At 35.9% G+C, this 15,855-nt stretch overlaps 1 protein-coding gene across 1 annotated transcript in view; it reads right to left on the bottom strand.

Annotated features, from left to right (window-relative positions):
- SLC9A9 (solute carrier family 9 member A9) overlaps nucleotides 1-15,855 on the bottom strand; it is a 719,994-nt gene that overhangs the window by 687,678 nt on the left and 16,461 nt on the right. The window lies entirely within an intron of this gene.

Raw genomic sequence — 15,855 nt, 5'->3', positions numbered from 1 at the left:
CCCCATTAGTAAAATGGAGATAATAATTTCTCATAGAGTTAAAGAGAATATCAAATAAGATACTCTATATGAAATGCTTTCCAAACCTTAAAATGCAATATAAATACACTCTTGGTCAAGTCATTTATTCTGTTTGAATGTTGGACAGCTCCTGGGATCTATTTAGTAGATAGATCTTTGTGGACTGCATATTCAGATTCAGATTGACAAATTTAGTTTTTATTCATCTGTTAAAATGAAGGAGTTGAATTAGGTGATTTGTAAACTATTTTAGAAAGGTCGTTAGGTGGTTCAGTGGATAGAGTGCTGAACCTGAAGGCACAGGATGCTTTGTCTAAGTTTGAACTTTATTGTACTTTTATGCTTTGACAATTGAAGATTGTTGATTCATTTAATGATTTATATGACATACATAAATTATGACAACTTCAAGATTTGATCAGTAGAGGTATAATGGATTTGGAAGAAGGGAAATAAGAAAGAAGTGAGTTCAAATCCAGCCTCTGACACTAGTCATGTGACTCTTAACCCCGTTTCCCTCAGTTTCCACATCTAAAAAATGAACTGGAGGAGGAAATGATAAACCACTCTTTGCCAAGAAAACCTGAAGGAGGTCACAAAGAGTCAGATACCTGAAATGACTGAACAATAGCCACTATTTTCATTTGACTGTTGCTGTGTACCCCACAAGTTACAAAAAAAGGAAACAGCAAGCTTCAGCAGTAAGAATACAGACTCTGAATTCAAAGGACAAAGGCTAAAAACCTTCCTCTGATACTCAAGCCCATTGTGACCTTTAGCACAATTTTCAGTTTCCTCATCACTGAGGTCAGCTTCAGTACTAAATCAGTTGTACTAGATCAAAAAGCAAATAAAGATGTGATGGGGTTTGTGTATGTGCAAATAGTTATGTGCTTTGTCTAATTCTGAACTTTATTTTTAATCTTTGACAGATGAAGATTGTTCTGATCTATTCAATGATTTATATGCCATACATAAATTATGACTTGACTTCAGGATTTGATCAGTAGAGTTGTAATGGATTTGGGAGAAGGGAACATTCAGTTCATTCTTGCCACGCATCATAATATTGTTCTCCAAATGTATAAGGAAATAACATTTTCAGTATTTATGCCTGAGCAAGATAATCCTCCCAAATCCAACCTACAACATGAAGCCATTCCTAAATCTTGTTATCATTTCTTGAGGGTATGATTGTTTCATTCTGTATCATCATCACTTCACACAGTCAGTGTTTAATAAATACTCGATCACTGATTAATTCTCTCCTACCAAAATTACTTTGTATTTCCTTTCTATATATTTTGTATTTGTTCATCTGCACACAGTTTGTTCTACCAAGTAAAATATTTCCCAGGGCAGGGACTGCTTTTGGTTTTCTGAGTTTTGAGATTTTCTTTGATTGTTTTTATTTTTTGTTTTCTTTCCCCAGAACCCAGCAAGTAGATGCACAATGGCTAAGTCATCTAACTCCAGTCCATCACTAACTGTGACTCCTCTAGGGGCAAGTGACTTAATCTCTGTTCACTTTCATTTGTATAAATGGGGATAATAACAATATCCACTTTAAAAGAGTTGTGAGAATCAAATGAGTTAATATTTGTAAAGCACTTAGCACAGTGCCTGTCACATAGGTGCTACAAAAATGCTTTCTTCCCTTCCTTTCTCCCCTCTTACTTAGGAACACAGCTAATGTTAATTAAATTCTTGTTTAATGGAAAAGAAACTGTTTTTATCTTAAAACATTTTTACTATTTTACTGTTTAACTTCTTGCCTCTTTGGTTATCAGCTGTTCAGTTAGATCCCTCTGACCAATAGAAAAGGAAAAGCAGAAGAATAACATTTCCCTTCCTTTTGGCCCACATGTTATGTGTGCAGAACATTTGATTGATCACAACAACATTTCTCTGAAAACGTAAGGGAAACCAAAGTTGTTCTCACGGACATGGACAGCTGTTTTTGGAGCACTCCAAATGTTATGCAGAAGTCACATGCCTGTCCTGTTTGTACTTGGTGCTTTACATATTGCCTCTCCCTTTAGAATGTGAGCTCCAGGAGCTCCAGGAGGCCTGGGACGTTGTTTTTGTCTTGCTTAGCGAAGAGCCTGGCATGTAGCAAACTTAATAAGTGCTTGTCAAGCTGATCTTGAGAGACTAATACTTCTCTGAAAGATAGAAAAACGTCTGAAAAATTATAAGAACCCTGAGCCTTTTGATGAGTGCTAGCCTGAGAATTTTCTTTTGCTACTCTGAATCTTATTTATAACTTTTATGTAAAGAAAAAAAAACTTTCTTTCTTGAAAAGAGATTCACCTTCCCAAGCAGATTTTGTGATGGAGAGAAGCAATCCAATAAGGAACATCCCCTTCCCCAGTGTGATGAAAGAAAATCATAAGATGCTATGTGTAAAAACAGGCAAATTCCTCAAAAAAATTTCAATAGGCTCTGAATCCATTTACTAAAAACACAAAAAAGTATTGTACCCTCTGTTCAAGTTTACAAGAATATCTGATTGACATCATGGAAGATAGGAGCTTATTAACAAACTGCAACAAAATTTTTGCTTTGATGCTTGAGTAGATGGATGAAATTGAAAAATGAGTATCATGATTTAATAATCACAGTATAATATACTTCTTCCATTTGTATCTGCACATATTGGTAAGACAGCTTTTCCAGATGGAACTGCCATTAAAACCAAGTATCAAATAACCCAAACTTAAAACCAGATCTTCAAATCATTATCCCAATATGTTAAATCAAGATTTTCAAAATAATGAAGTACATTCAATTGCATTGTTCTCATAGACACATTATTATTAATATAATAAAGATTTGTCACTGTTTAGATAGATACAGAATGTATATATATACCCATATATATATATATGTATGCCAATATGCATGTGTATATACATATGTACACCTATGTATATATAGTTAAATAGTGTTTAATCATTTTTATTTTATCCTTTTTAATTTTTTTTGGCTTTTTGCTGAGACAATTGGGATTAAATGACTTGTCCAGGGTCACACAGCTAGGACGTGTTAAATGTCTGAGACCAGAATTGAACTCATATCCTCCTGACTTCAGGGCTGGTACTCTATCCATTGTGCTACCTAGCTGTCCCTATCCTTTTTAATTTCTATTTTTGTTTTATCATCTAGTTTTGCAAACTGCTACTGTATTCTATAGAAAAGGGCTTTCCTCAAAGGAGTTATATAATATACAATTATGTAAAAATTATACTAAGATCATTAGCTACTATGTAATATAAATTATAATATACACAATATTATATGCCTATAATTTATTAACACATATACATCTATCGGCTACCTGCACAAGTACATTTTATTGCTAGGGCTAGAGATAAAAAATTTAGAGACCTCTCCTATATACCAGTGTGGTAAGTTCTGTGGTAAGTACATTGGATAACATACAATCCCTGCCCTCATCGAGCCTAAGACTATTTAGATAATAAAGTCTAGCATTTGCATGGTGATTTATGAATACCATTCTCCATGTTTACACGTTATATATAGAATAATTATGAAGACTCAATCAATTTATCTGTGTCCTGAATGTCAAGATCACATGGGCTCTACAAAAACCCAGTCTGTGTGGCTCATCTTCTCAGATAGATTCGGAATTATTTGAGGTCAGGGATCCAGAAGCCCCATTTCATCATTGTTAAAACAATGGAATTGTATCTCTAAAGTCCTTTCCAAATCAAGCAACCTATAAATTCAATGTTTAAGTGTACCCAGCTGACTGAAAGTAACAAGTTCAGAAGTGTTCTCATTCAACGCATGTTTATTGCCTGATGATGGATTGGTACCATGTACCACTGGAGACACAAACATGAATATAAAAGGGTCCCTACACTCTCACAGAGTTTACAATCAAGTTTCTGGTCCCTCAGTGGACTCTGACTCAGCATCAAGCCCAACACACTTTTGGCATGTGCCTCTTACTTAGTTTATATTCAATTTCTCATTGCTCACCTGGCTATACTACTTTGGAATTTCTCTGAATTATCATGTCCCCCATCCCCAAGACAGATCCTTTTTCCTTCGTCTCTCCCTATCTTTTTCATCTTTTGTGTTTTGTCTTTTCCCATTAGATTGTAAGGGCAGCTAAATGGCATAGTAGATAGAACACCTGGCCTGACGTCAGGAATCCTCATCTTTATGAGTTCAAATATAGCTTTAGATCTTTACTACCTCTGTGACTCCGGGCAAGTCATTTAACCCTACTTGCCTCAGTTTTCTCATCTATAAAATGAGTTGAAGAAGGAAATGGAAAATTACTACATATCTTTACCAAAAAGCAAAACAAAAACCCAAATGAGATCACGGAAAATTGAATGTGACTGAAAAACAACTGAACATGAATTAAAATTAGATTATAAGGTCCTTGAGGGTAGGGACTGTCTCTCTTTTTCATATTGCAATCCCTCGTCCTTAGCACAATGGCAGGCATGAAGTAGACATTTGATAAATGTTTATTATTAATTATTTTACTTTTATCCCCCTGTGGAAACCATCATTTTCTTCTTCTTCAAGCAGATTTTCTACAATTCATTAAAGTACTACAGTATTCAGCAGAAGTGGGCTTTCCTTAAAGGTACTTTTCTTAAATTATTGGGGGGGGGTTCTTTGTTTCTTTGGCAAGGCAATTAGGGTTAAGTGACTTGCCAGGGTCACTCAGCTAGGAAGAATGAAGTATCCGAGGCCCCATTTGAGATCAGGTCCTCCTGACTCTGTGCCATCTAGCTGCCCAGATTATGTTTTAATTCAATTCAAACACTAATATTAAATAGCTATTATGTGAAAAGTATTGGAGATACAATGAAAAATGAAATAGCATTTGCCCTCCAAGAGATTATATCCTAATTGTGTGTGTAGGGGCGAGGGATGAGGAGATGGGACACAGCATGTGCATAAATCAGAATATATACAGTATATACAAAAAGGATCCAGTCATATTCTTTTGAGGAAGAATAAGAAGTTAGGTAAATCGGGAAGCTCTCATCAACAGAGGGTCACTTTAGCGAAGTTTTAAAGAAACAAGGGCTTTTAAGAGGTGGGGATAAAGTCCAGGGTGAGAGGTTATGGGCATAAGGAATAATTGCAACCTAAATCCTCCAAAAATATTGGAAGAAGGAGAATATTTCCTTGGTCATGTGAGGAATGGGGCAAAAATGAGGGAAGAATGTCTGTAGGAGAAAGCATCTTGAACCCTTTTACTTGGCAAGGACTCTGAATTGTAGAGAAGGGGAAGACATGCATTTCAAGCATAGGAGCAATATTGTGGCAAATGTAGGAAATGGTCAGTAACCCAGGTAGACTAGAACAGAGTGCATAATGGAGAATAACACAAGATGGGAAATGTAGATCTGAGTCAGAATGTAGAGACCTGAGGTGCTTGGGAAATATATGCAAGAGAAATCATTGAAAGTTTTTTGGTAGGGAAATGATAGTCAGAACTGTACTTCAGAAAAGGTATTTTCATAGAGATTTTCATAAAATAAAGCAGAGAAGGGGCAGGTAGGTGGTGAAATGGATAGAGCACTAGTCCTGAAGTTAGCAGGACCTGAGTTCAAATGTGACTTCAGACACTTAACACTTCCTAGTTGTGTGACCCTGGGCAATCCACTTAGCCCCACTTGCCTCAGCAAAAAACAAATAAATAAAAAAATAAAGCAAAGAAATCCTAGAGTGACCCAAGTGGCTGCAGATGTAGAATTCTCCACCTTGAAGTTCTTTTAAGGTCTTTTGAGCCATAGGTGAGCTCTCAAAGAGTTTCAGAAAGATTTAAACCAAGGCAAGATATTGTGGAAAACCAAAAAGCTTTCTATAGGCCAGGGTCACTCTTGAGGCATATTTGAGACTCTGGGCAACAGAAAGACTAAGGCAAAGGATTGTGACAGTGACAATTCATAAGAAGAGAAAGCCAGTAGAAAGATGTGTCTATTACAAAATTACAGGCTCTCTGGGCCATCCAGTCCTACCTACACCCGAATAAGCATCCCTCCTAATAATACCTCTAAGTAACCATCAGTGCTTTTACTGAAAACTTCCTTCTAGCAAGCTTGATAGAGGAAACCTGTTCAACTTTGAAAAAGCTCAGCTAGGAAGTCTCTTCTGACATCAAATATCTTTGCATCTTTTACCCATCACTCCTGGTTCTGCCATCTAGGGTCAAACAAAGGAAGCCCAATGTCTCATCCCCAGGACAGACCTTCAGATACTTGAAAACAGCTCTCATCTACCACTGACTCCATCCCTCCCCCCAAGCCTTCTTTTCTCTAGTCTACTTTAGACTACAAATCCCTAGTTCTTTGAACTAATTTTTATATGGCATGACCTTGAGGTCTTGTACCATCTAAGTCACTGTGTGGCTAGAAAATTCCCTCCAACTTATCAACGGTCTTTCTAAAACTTAGTACCCAGAATGGAATCCATTGAGTCTGTAGGCTCTTTATGCCAAGAAACAGCTGAGAAGGATTTAAGCTCTCTCTGGGATCACTGTTGTTGTTGTCTGTCCTTCCTTCTCCAAGAGGACCAATGACATCATGAAAGGGATGCCTTGATAAGCAGGTAAACTGGATTTAATTGAAACAGCTTCATCTTTTCTTCCAGTCATTGAAAGTCCAGTGCAAAAACACTTAAAGATTCTACGTGGAACGTCAATGTAACTTCAAGTCAAAGACAGAGATGTGCACAAGAGGGCAAAGGGAGGATGGCTATGCTCATCAGCCTTTTGCAATCTGCTTTTCTTAACCTTTAGAAGCCCCAGAAGCCTGTCAGGGATGCTGTACACAGTAACCAGCTCCACCATTCACCTTGTTAAGCAAACATCTCTGAAAGGACTGCGAGTTGGGGATGGATTGTATCCTTCAGCTGAGTAACAATAACAGTAGCACCAGAAGAGAATTTTTTTTTAATGTTTCAATTGATAGTTTTGGTTTTTTTATTTATGTAAATAAATAAAAGAAATCAGGTGGCTTACAGAATAGAGTGCTGCACCTAGAATCAGGAAGACTAGGGCTTAAACTCCACTCAGCTGTTTACAAGCTAGCTGTGACCCTTTGTAAATGACTTATCTTTATAATTTATCTTCTATATGCCTCAGTTTTTTCATCTGTAAAGTGGAGATAATTAGCATCTAACTCCCAGGCTTATTGTGGAGATAAATGACTTATTTGTAAAGTATTTCATAACTTTTAAAGTGTTATATAAATGCTAGCTGTTATTATTTAATATAGATCAAAAACTAGATATGACTATATTGGCTAGAGGTCTAAGCCCTCCTCATTATTCCCTTTTCTGAAGGTGGAGAAAAGAAGCAGTCAAAATACTCACAAGTAAGGGCTTTGAGTAACTGTGCAGGACAGGATTTTACCTCTTAGTCACCACCCACATTTCCCTTCCATTCCCTTAACTTGAACTGGATCATAGCCCATGTGCTGTAATCTCCTAGTACACCACACCTGGTGTATTTATAGCACAAGGAAAATGAAATTCTAATTGGCTGAGTCAAGAGAGCAGTGAATGGCCTCAAGACTCCATTTTTAGATTCTCTACCTGTTAAGAGATTTATTGGATTATGGGTAAAATAAAATTCATCATTATTAGCTCCTTTCCCTCTAGTTGGGCTTTAAACCACCAAATGTTGTTTGTCCTCTGAGGACCATGACATTGGGGAGGTGATGTCATGACATGTGAGTGAGCTGGATTTAAGTGAGCGAGACTGGGCAAGGTCACTTGCCTCAATTCCCCTTCCAGAGCCATCGGGGTCCAGTGGTCAGATATAAATTGGGATGACAGGAAATGGCCCTGAATCCAGAGGAAACCTTGGCCTTTGACCTTTTTAAGCTAAGATCTTCAATAGGACACAGTTTGACTGAGGTCACAACCATTTAAAATGTTATAGTTAGATAGCAATTGAGACAGAGTATGTACACTAAGAAATAAAAGGCCCACTGGGAGCTGACCCCCACTTTGCTCACTCCAATTTCCAATTGGATTTAATGATTTATCTTTAATATTATGGATAATAAAACCTTATAGAATTAGTTTTATGGAAAATCAAAACAATAAAAAATCAGTAACAGGGAGGAGGTACCAAATCTCAATTTGAAAAGATGAAAAAGCAGTGGTCCTTGTGTCAGAAGGATAAGAGTTCAAATCCAGTCTCAAACACTTACTTAGCTATGTGATCTTGGGTAATTCACTTAATCCTGATTGTAGCAAAAGAATAAAGAAAAGAAAGAATGTTTTTTTTTTTTTCTCTCCCTCTAGAGCAACATAGTTCAGTCTACTCCCAATAGTAAACATCTCAGGAAGATGAGCTTCTGTGATCCAGAACAATGTCCAAATACCACCTACTTCTGCTGCCATGTGGAGGAAAATGCTTAATTGCCTCCTCAATTCTTTTCTCTATTCTATTCACAATTAAAGAAGAGAAATGATAGTCTTCTCCCTGCTTTCTACCACTTCCTTCTCCTACTATGTAGCTTTGAGAATCTGCTATCAACCATCTAACCTCACTCTGGCCGGATCCCTCCCCACTAAATTGAATAACTTTTGCCTAAGAGCATCAGCCCAAACTTCCAAGGTGCTTAGCTATCACTCAAAATATTTGCTTCTTTTGGATGTACTCAGTGTCAGCCCAGCCCAGAGAAGGTATTACATATATATTATATCTCTATCATATCAATGTAAATTAATTTCTATTACATTCTTCATATACAAACTCTTTAATCCCTGAAATCCCTGTTGAACATGAGAAAAAAAAAAGAGCTATTAATGGCTTCTTTTCAAATTTGTTCCCATTGTAGTGATTCTGGGATCTCTCAAACATAAATCATAAGCATGTTGTTATATTCAGTCATTTCAGTTGTATCCAACTCTTTGTGACCCCATTTGGGGGTTTTCTTGGCAAAATACTAGAGTGGTTTACCATTTCTTTTTTCAATCCTACCCATTAGATTTATTAACTGAAAGTGTTAATCATAGAGTCTAAGTATTATTAATGCTTTCTATTGTGATTCTGAACAAATGATTTAAACTTTCGGGGTTGCCATGTTTAAAACATAGATATTCACAGAATCTTAGAGTAGAAGGAACTTAAAAAAGTAATGTAATCTAACCTGTACTTGACACATCTGACAGATCACTGTTCTATAATACACACTACTGATTAGAGAATTGGGAAGGGGGAAATATCCGTGTTATGGAAATATTGGTGATTATTATATAAATATGAAGAGTAGTGAAAAGGGCATGGGGTCAGGAGTCAGAGATTTCTCTTCAGGCTCCCAGCATGCTGCCAATATGAGTCATAAGATTTTGGACAAGGTTCATAAGACAATGACTATACCACTGATAAAAAGTGCTGGGAAAATTAGAAATTAGTAAGGCCGAAACCAGGCATTGAACCACAGCTAACACCCTATACCAAGATAAGATTGAAATGAGCTCATGATTGAAACATAAAGAGTGATACTATAAGCAAATTAGAAGAACAAAGGATAGTCTGCTTCTCAGATCTATGGAGAAATAAGGGATTTGTGGCCAAAGAAGAACCAGAGTACATTATGGAATGCAAAATGGATAATTTTGATTATATTAAGTTTAAAAGGTTTTGTATAAACTAAACCAACACAGATAAGATTAGAAGAGAAAGCAATAAATTGGGGGGGGGGGATATTTTGCACCTAAGGATTCTGATAAAGTCCTAATTTCTAAAATATGTAGATATTTTATACTCAAATTTATAAGAATACAAGCTATTTTCCAGTTGATAAATGGTCAAAGGATATGAATAATTTTCAGATGAAGAAATTAAAACCATTTCTAATCATATGAAAAAAAATGCTCTAAATCACTATTGATTAGAGAAATGCAAATCAAAATAACTTTGAGGTACCACTGCTCACCTCTCAGATTGGCTGAGACAACAGGAAAAGATAATGGTGAATATTGGAGAGGATGTGGGAAAACTGAGATACAAATACATTGTTGGTGGAGTTGTGAACTGATCCAATCATTTTGTAGACTAATATGGAATTATGCCCAAAGAGATATCAAATTTCTATATCCCAAAGAGATCATAAAAAAGGGAAAAGGACACACACATTCAAAAATGCTTGTAACAGCTCTTTTTGTAGTGGCAAGAAACCAGAAACTGAGTGGATGCCCATCATTTGGAGAATGGCTTAATAAGTTCTAGTGTATGAATGTAGTGGAATATTATTGTTTTATAAGAAATGACCAGCAGGATGATTTCAGAGAGGCCTGGAGAGACTTACATGAACTGATGCTGAGTGAAATGAGCAGAACACCAAGAGAACATTGTACATGGCAGCAACACTATTATACAACGATCAACTCTAATGGACATGGCTCTTTAAAAAATGAGGTGATTTAGGCCAATTCCAATAGACTTGTGATGGAGAAAGCCATTTGCATCCAGAAAGAGACCTATGGGGATTGGATGTGGATCACAAGATAGCATTTTCACTTTTTTGCTGTTTGCTTGTATTTTTGTTTTCTTTCTCATTTTTTTGATCTGATTTTTCTTGTGCAGCATAATTGTGGAAATATGTATAGAAGAATTGTGCATGTTTAACATATATTGGATTACTTGCCTCTAGAGAAGGGGTGGGAGAAGGGAAGGAGAAAAAGCATTTTTACAAGGGTGAATGTTGAAAATTGTGTATGCATATAAATGAAAAGCTTTAAAAAAAGACTTTGGACAAGTACCATAATAATTCTGAACCTCATCTGCAAAATGGGAATACCGTTGCTGTTTATTCCTGACAGGGGAATTGTGAATAAAACAGTCTGCATACTTCAAGGCATTTTGTAAAGATGAGGCAATTTTATTTTGATTACTACTAAAAATAAAATGCTCACCAAGAACAATTTGTCTATATTTCCCCCATTGATTTTTTTGGTGTTTTTTGTTTTTATATTATGTTAGTTTATTAATTTAGCCCTCCCTTCTCCCCTACTTAAAGATTTTTCCCTGAGGAAAAAAGGATGAAGGAAACAGAATTTCAGCAAAATCAACCAACATATCAGCTGCTTGTAGTATTCTTCAGTCATAATCTCTTCCCCCTCATCATTGAAAGGAGAGAATTACATTTGCTCAAGTTTTTCTAAAACCAAGCTTACCTCCTAACGTGGGATTGTGCTTATGAACATGGCTTAGTGGGAAAAGAAAAATATCAGATTTGTATTTAAGATTCAAGATTTGAATTCTGACTCAGTCAATAGCTCTCTGTGGCCTTGGGTATATTATTTTCCTTCTCAATGTGTCATTTGCCTCATTGACAGGATGAAAGGGGATTACTTAGGTGATTTACAAGCTACCTTTTAGCTCTAGATGCTAAGATCTGATGAAAAGCAAATTGATTAAAAAAAAACAGTGACAAAACCATCTTGGCTTGAAAATACTGGGCTATGACATCAGCAAAGTATATAAAACTGGTCTGAGAATCAAAGAATCATCAGATTTAGCGATAGAAAAGCCCTTGGAAATCATCTAATTGAATTTACTTATCTTACAGATAAGGAAATTGAGAGCCAGTAAGGGAAAGGAACTCACTCTTTTGACCTCAGGTTTTCTCATTTAGTCTAGGGTCCTTTCTACTCTAACTTACTACTTTTCTTCCTATAGTTTTTGGTGATTTACCCAAACTGAAAGTCTAGACATCATCCTGTGGGGATTAGAGATCTATCAGATATTATTTTTACAAGGTTTTCATGAAAAGTAACCTTTAAAAATTAAGTGGATCAAGTCATTAACATGTTATGTCTTCAATTTTTGGTAAACATACTGCTGGATGAATTAAAGGACTAAGAATAACAGCAAGTATATTTTTTTTATCCCAGAATACACTTACTACTATAGAGTTCGTTTAGCAAAATAATTATAATTCAATTATTGCCTACTAAATAATAAGCAATATTTTCATATGAATTCTTCAACTGTCACCTTTTTTCCCTAAGCAATATATAAGTAATTATAATATGTTCTTATAGTCCCTTCCCTAAGTGCCTAGCTAATACTCCAATGGATAAAATGATGAATGTCACTGAATGCATGAAAACACTCTGGTGATAGGTAACATTAGAATTATAGAATTTAAGAGCTGGAAAGGACCTAATGCAATTCTTAATGGGATCAGAACATAAGAAGGAAGGTAGCAATTTGACTTTTATGAGCAATCAGCAATGAATGCGCAAAGTACTGTAAATGGATAGTATTCGGTGTACCAGATGCTGTCAATCAATATTTACAGCATTAATGGAGTTTCTGAGCTCTTAGTACATCTTAAATTAACATCATTATGACTTAAAATTTGAACCAGTTAGGCATCAGATTCCCATGATTATAAAAAGTAACAAAACCTCAGCAGAGAGGATTGCTAGAAGAAATTGTCCATTAATGTTGCCAGAGAAATGGCAAATGTTGTCATTTCACCATTAAAGATGTCAGAAAGTACATCCTATAACAAAATGCAAATAGAAAATGTTTAAGAACAGTAAACAAAAACTGCCACTTGCCCATCTCCCCCGCCAACTATTTATTGAGCTATTTGTATCTCCCAGTTTGCCATATAATTCTATGACATTAAAACTATGTCTCCTTCACCCATGAGAGCCACAACTAACAACAAACCAGAGTACTAAGGGTGATTTTCTCATACTTCTTGATCACTGACACTATGCTTTTTCATTTTTACCAAAACAATCTGCAAAAAGTTTCTAGAGTATCTAAATTGAAATATAATCAATCCAATTCTGAAGAGCATCATTAACCTCATGACCTCTGTTTCTCCGTTCCCCTGGTTTCCTTAAAGATTCAGCTCAAATGCTGCCCTCTGCAAAAGGCCACATCTAATCTTAGCAACTATTGGAGCCTTCCTGGCTAAGACTATTTTGTATAGATTTTATCCATATGTCTATTTTTTTTTTCATGTTGCTTCCCTTATTAGAATATACAATCCAGCCCTGAAGTCAGGAGGACCTAAATTCAAATCTGGCCTCAGACTCTTAACACTTCCTAGCTGTGTGACCCTAGGAAAGTCACTTAACCCCAATTGCCTCAGGGACAAATATATACAATCCATAAGAATAGAAATTATTGGGGTGAGATGACACTTTTCTTCACATCCCTCGAATTTAGCACAGTCCCCAGCATATAATAACTACTTAATAAATGTTTCTTGACTGATTATATTCAAGACACTGTGCTAAACATTAGAAATGTGAAAATAAACAACAATGAACATATAAACAATCTCTGCTCTTAAAGAGCTGACATTTTATGGACAGAAGGTACAAATCAACATAAAAACAATTAAGTACATAAGTGATGATTTGAGGAGGAGGGAAGGACCACAGAGGGATGAAGCATCTAGAAGCATCTGGATGGAACCTTTTAATAAATGTTAAAATGAGGGTCTTCCTTCCAAATTGATTCTTTTTTTTTTAAGGCAAATTATTGTGTCTCAATTCTTACTGGGCCTTTAATCATTGGATGGGTGTTGTCTCAGACCAAGACATGGGAAAGATCTTAGCTTAAAAAGGCCATAGTCTCCCACTACATGGGGGGAAGGGGAAGGAGCAATTGCCAGTCCTCCTAATCTTTGTCTTGTGGATGGACTCCCATGATTCTGTAGGAGAGAGTGAAGCTGATGACTACAGCCTTGCCTCACTTAAATCCAATACATTTGCAAGTCAAGACATTCTTCTGATGTCACTGATCCTCCTCAAGAATGAAGGACAAACCACAACAGCAAAAAGCATTATTACCAAGAGTGACTTTAAGAGGCCATCTGATTCTACCTCCTCCTTTTTATCAAATGAGAAAATTGAATTTCAGAAAGTAAAAGGAATTTGCCAAAGTCTATCCACACAGTTAGCTGCAGAGACAAGATCCCAACTTCACTAGTTTTTTTTTTTTTTTCCCTCGGATTCTTGTTCCCTGGAGCTTTTTAACACATGAAGATCTTAATCAGGAAAGTGCAAGGACTATTGATATATGTCATTGATATTGCAGCCAGACTTAGAAACAGAGATGCTCAGAAAATATGGGATGTTATCTACTCAAGGGAATTATTTACATAATAAGTAGTAAGAGAAGATATTCTAGTTGTCAATAAAACTGTTGATTTCATGATGCCAGAATAATCAATTCAGTGGAAAAGAAGAAAAAAATATTTCAAATTCATTGTTTGGCGTCATGTAGAAATGCCTTCCAGTTCAATGAGTTTTCTTTTTTTTTAAATAATTGTCAACGTATAGTATAAAAATTTCTCAAAAAGAAACAGAACAGAATATTTTGCTACTCTTCCAAGTTAACTTCAGATAGTTATTATTGATTTCATTTCCAGCAGAGATCACAAATGCAAACAAATGTGAAATTTTGAAGTTCAAGTAAAATTTTTTTTTTCTTATTTCGTTCTGTGACTCCCAAGACACATATGTACATATTGTTTTCCTTGGCTAGATTATAAGTTCCCTGAGATCAGATACTGCTTTCTCTAGTCTGTTCATATCCTTAGTACCTGGAAACATTCATTAAACATAAGGGGCACATGATAAATATTTGTTGATTGATTTATAAGAGTCTGATTCTTTATCATTATTGTAATGACACTGACTTGTGCCTATTAGGTCTAGTGATGAAATGAAGATAAAGGTTTTAGTCTCAGAGGTTTTAATGTCAAAATATATTGTCATTGTTGAACTCTATGTGGCTCAGTGGACTTTTGTCCATGGAATTTTCTTGGTAAAGATTCTGGAGTGGGCTTGCCATTTCTCTGGGATATGTACCCATTTTACAGATGAGGAATTGAGGCAAATGGAGGTTAAGTGATTTGTCCAGGATCACACAATTGGTGTCTGAGGCTGGATTTTAATTCAGATCTTTCTGACTCTAAATCTAGTACTCCATTCACTATACCACCATTTATATAATATGTCAAAGTGAACATGTGCCAGAGTTCCAATATTTTCAAACTCTATCTAAGGTATGACAGAGTTGAGTTGGATATTGTTAGAATTCTCCTACCAAACTCAATATGAACTTAAAATAATAACTAAGAGATAGAATGCTTTGTTTTGCAAAGAGCTTTAGTGATTATCCCATATGCAACAATCCTAACAATTGAGTAATTTTCAATATTTTATAGATGAGGAAACTATGAGAAACCTTAGTGATTTGTTCAAGGTAGCACACAATCAGTGTTTGAAGCAGATTTTGAACTCAGGTCTTCTTGATTTCAAGCCCTGATCTTAACAGCCTAGACATTCCTCTCCTAGACTTAATCTGTCACAACTGGAAGAGCCACAGATTCCCTAGCCAGGTATTAATTCAGGAGAATAATGGTTTGGTTAAAAAGTTGATTTCCAAAATGTTTTTAGCAGCTCTTTTTTTGTAGTGGCAAGGAACTGGAATACGAGCAGATGCCCATCAGTTGGTGAATGGCTGAACAAGTTGTGGTATATGAATTTAATGGAATATTACTGTTCGATAAGAAATGATGAGAAGGCTGATTTCAGAAAAGCCTGTTAAGATTTACATGAACTGATGCTGAGTGAAGTGAGCAGAAGAACCAGGAGATTGTTGTACACAGCAACAAGATTATGGGATGATTAAATGTGATGAATTTGGCTTTTTTCAACAATGAGATGATTCACGGCAATTCCAATAGACTTGTGATGGAAAGAACCACCTTCATCCAGAGAGAGAACTATGGAGATTGAATGTTGTTCAAAGCATAGTATTTTCACTTTTGTCGTTGTTGC

The sequence above is a fragment of the Antechinus flavipes genome, chromosome 3 (assembly GCF_016432865.1).
Source record: "Antechinus flavipes isolate AdamAnt ecotype Samford, QLD, Australia chromosome 3, AdamAnt_v2, whole genome shotgun sequence".
Lineage (NCBI taxonomy): Eukaryota > Metazoa > Chordata > Mammalia > Dasyuromorphia > Dasyuridae > Antechinus > Antechinus flavipes.
The sequence above is the reverse complement of the archived record's forward strand: the minus strand, read 5'-3'. Positions and strand labels throughout refer to the sequence as shown.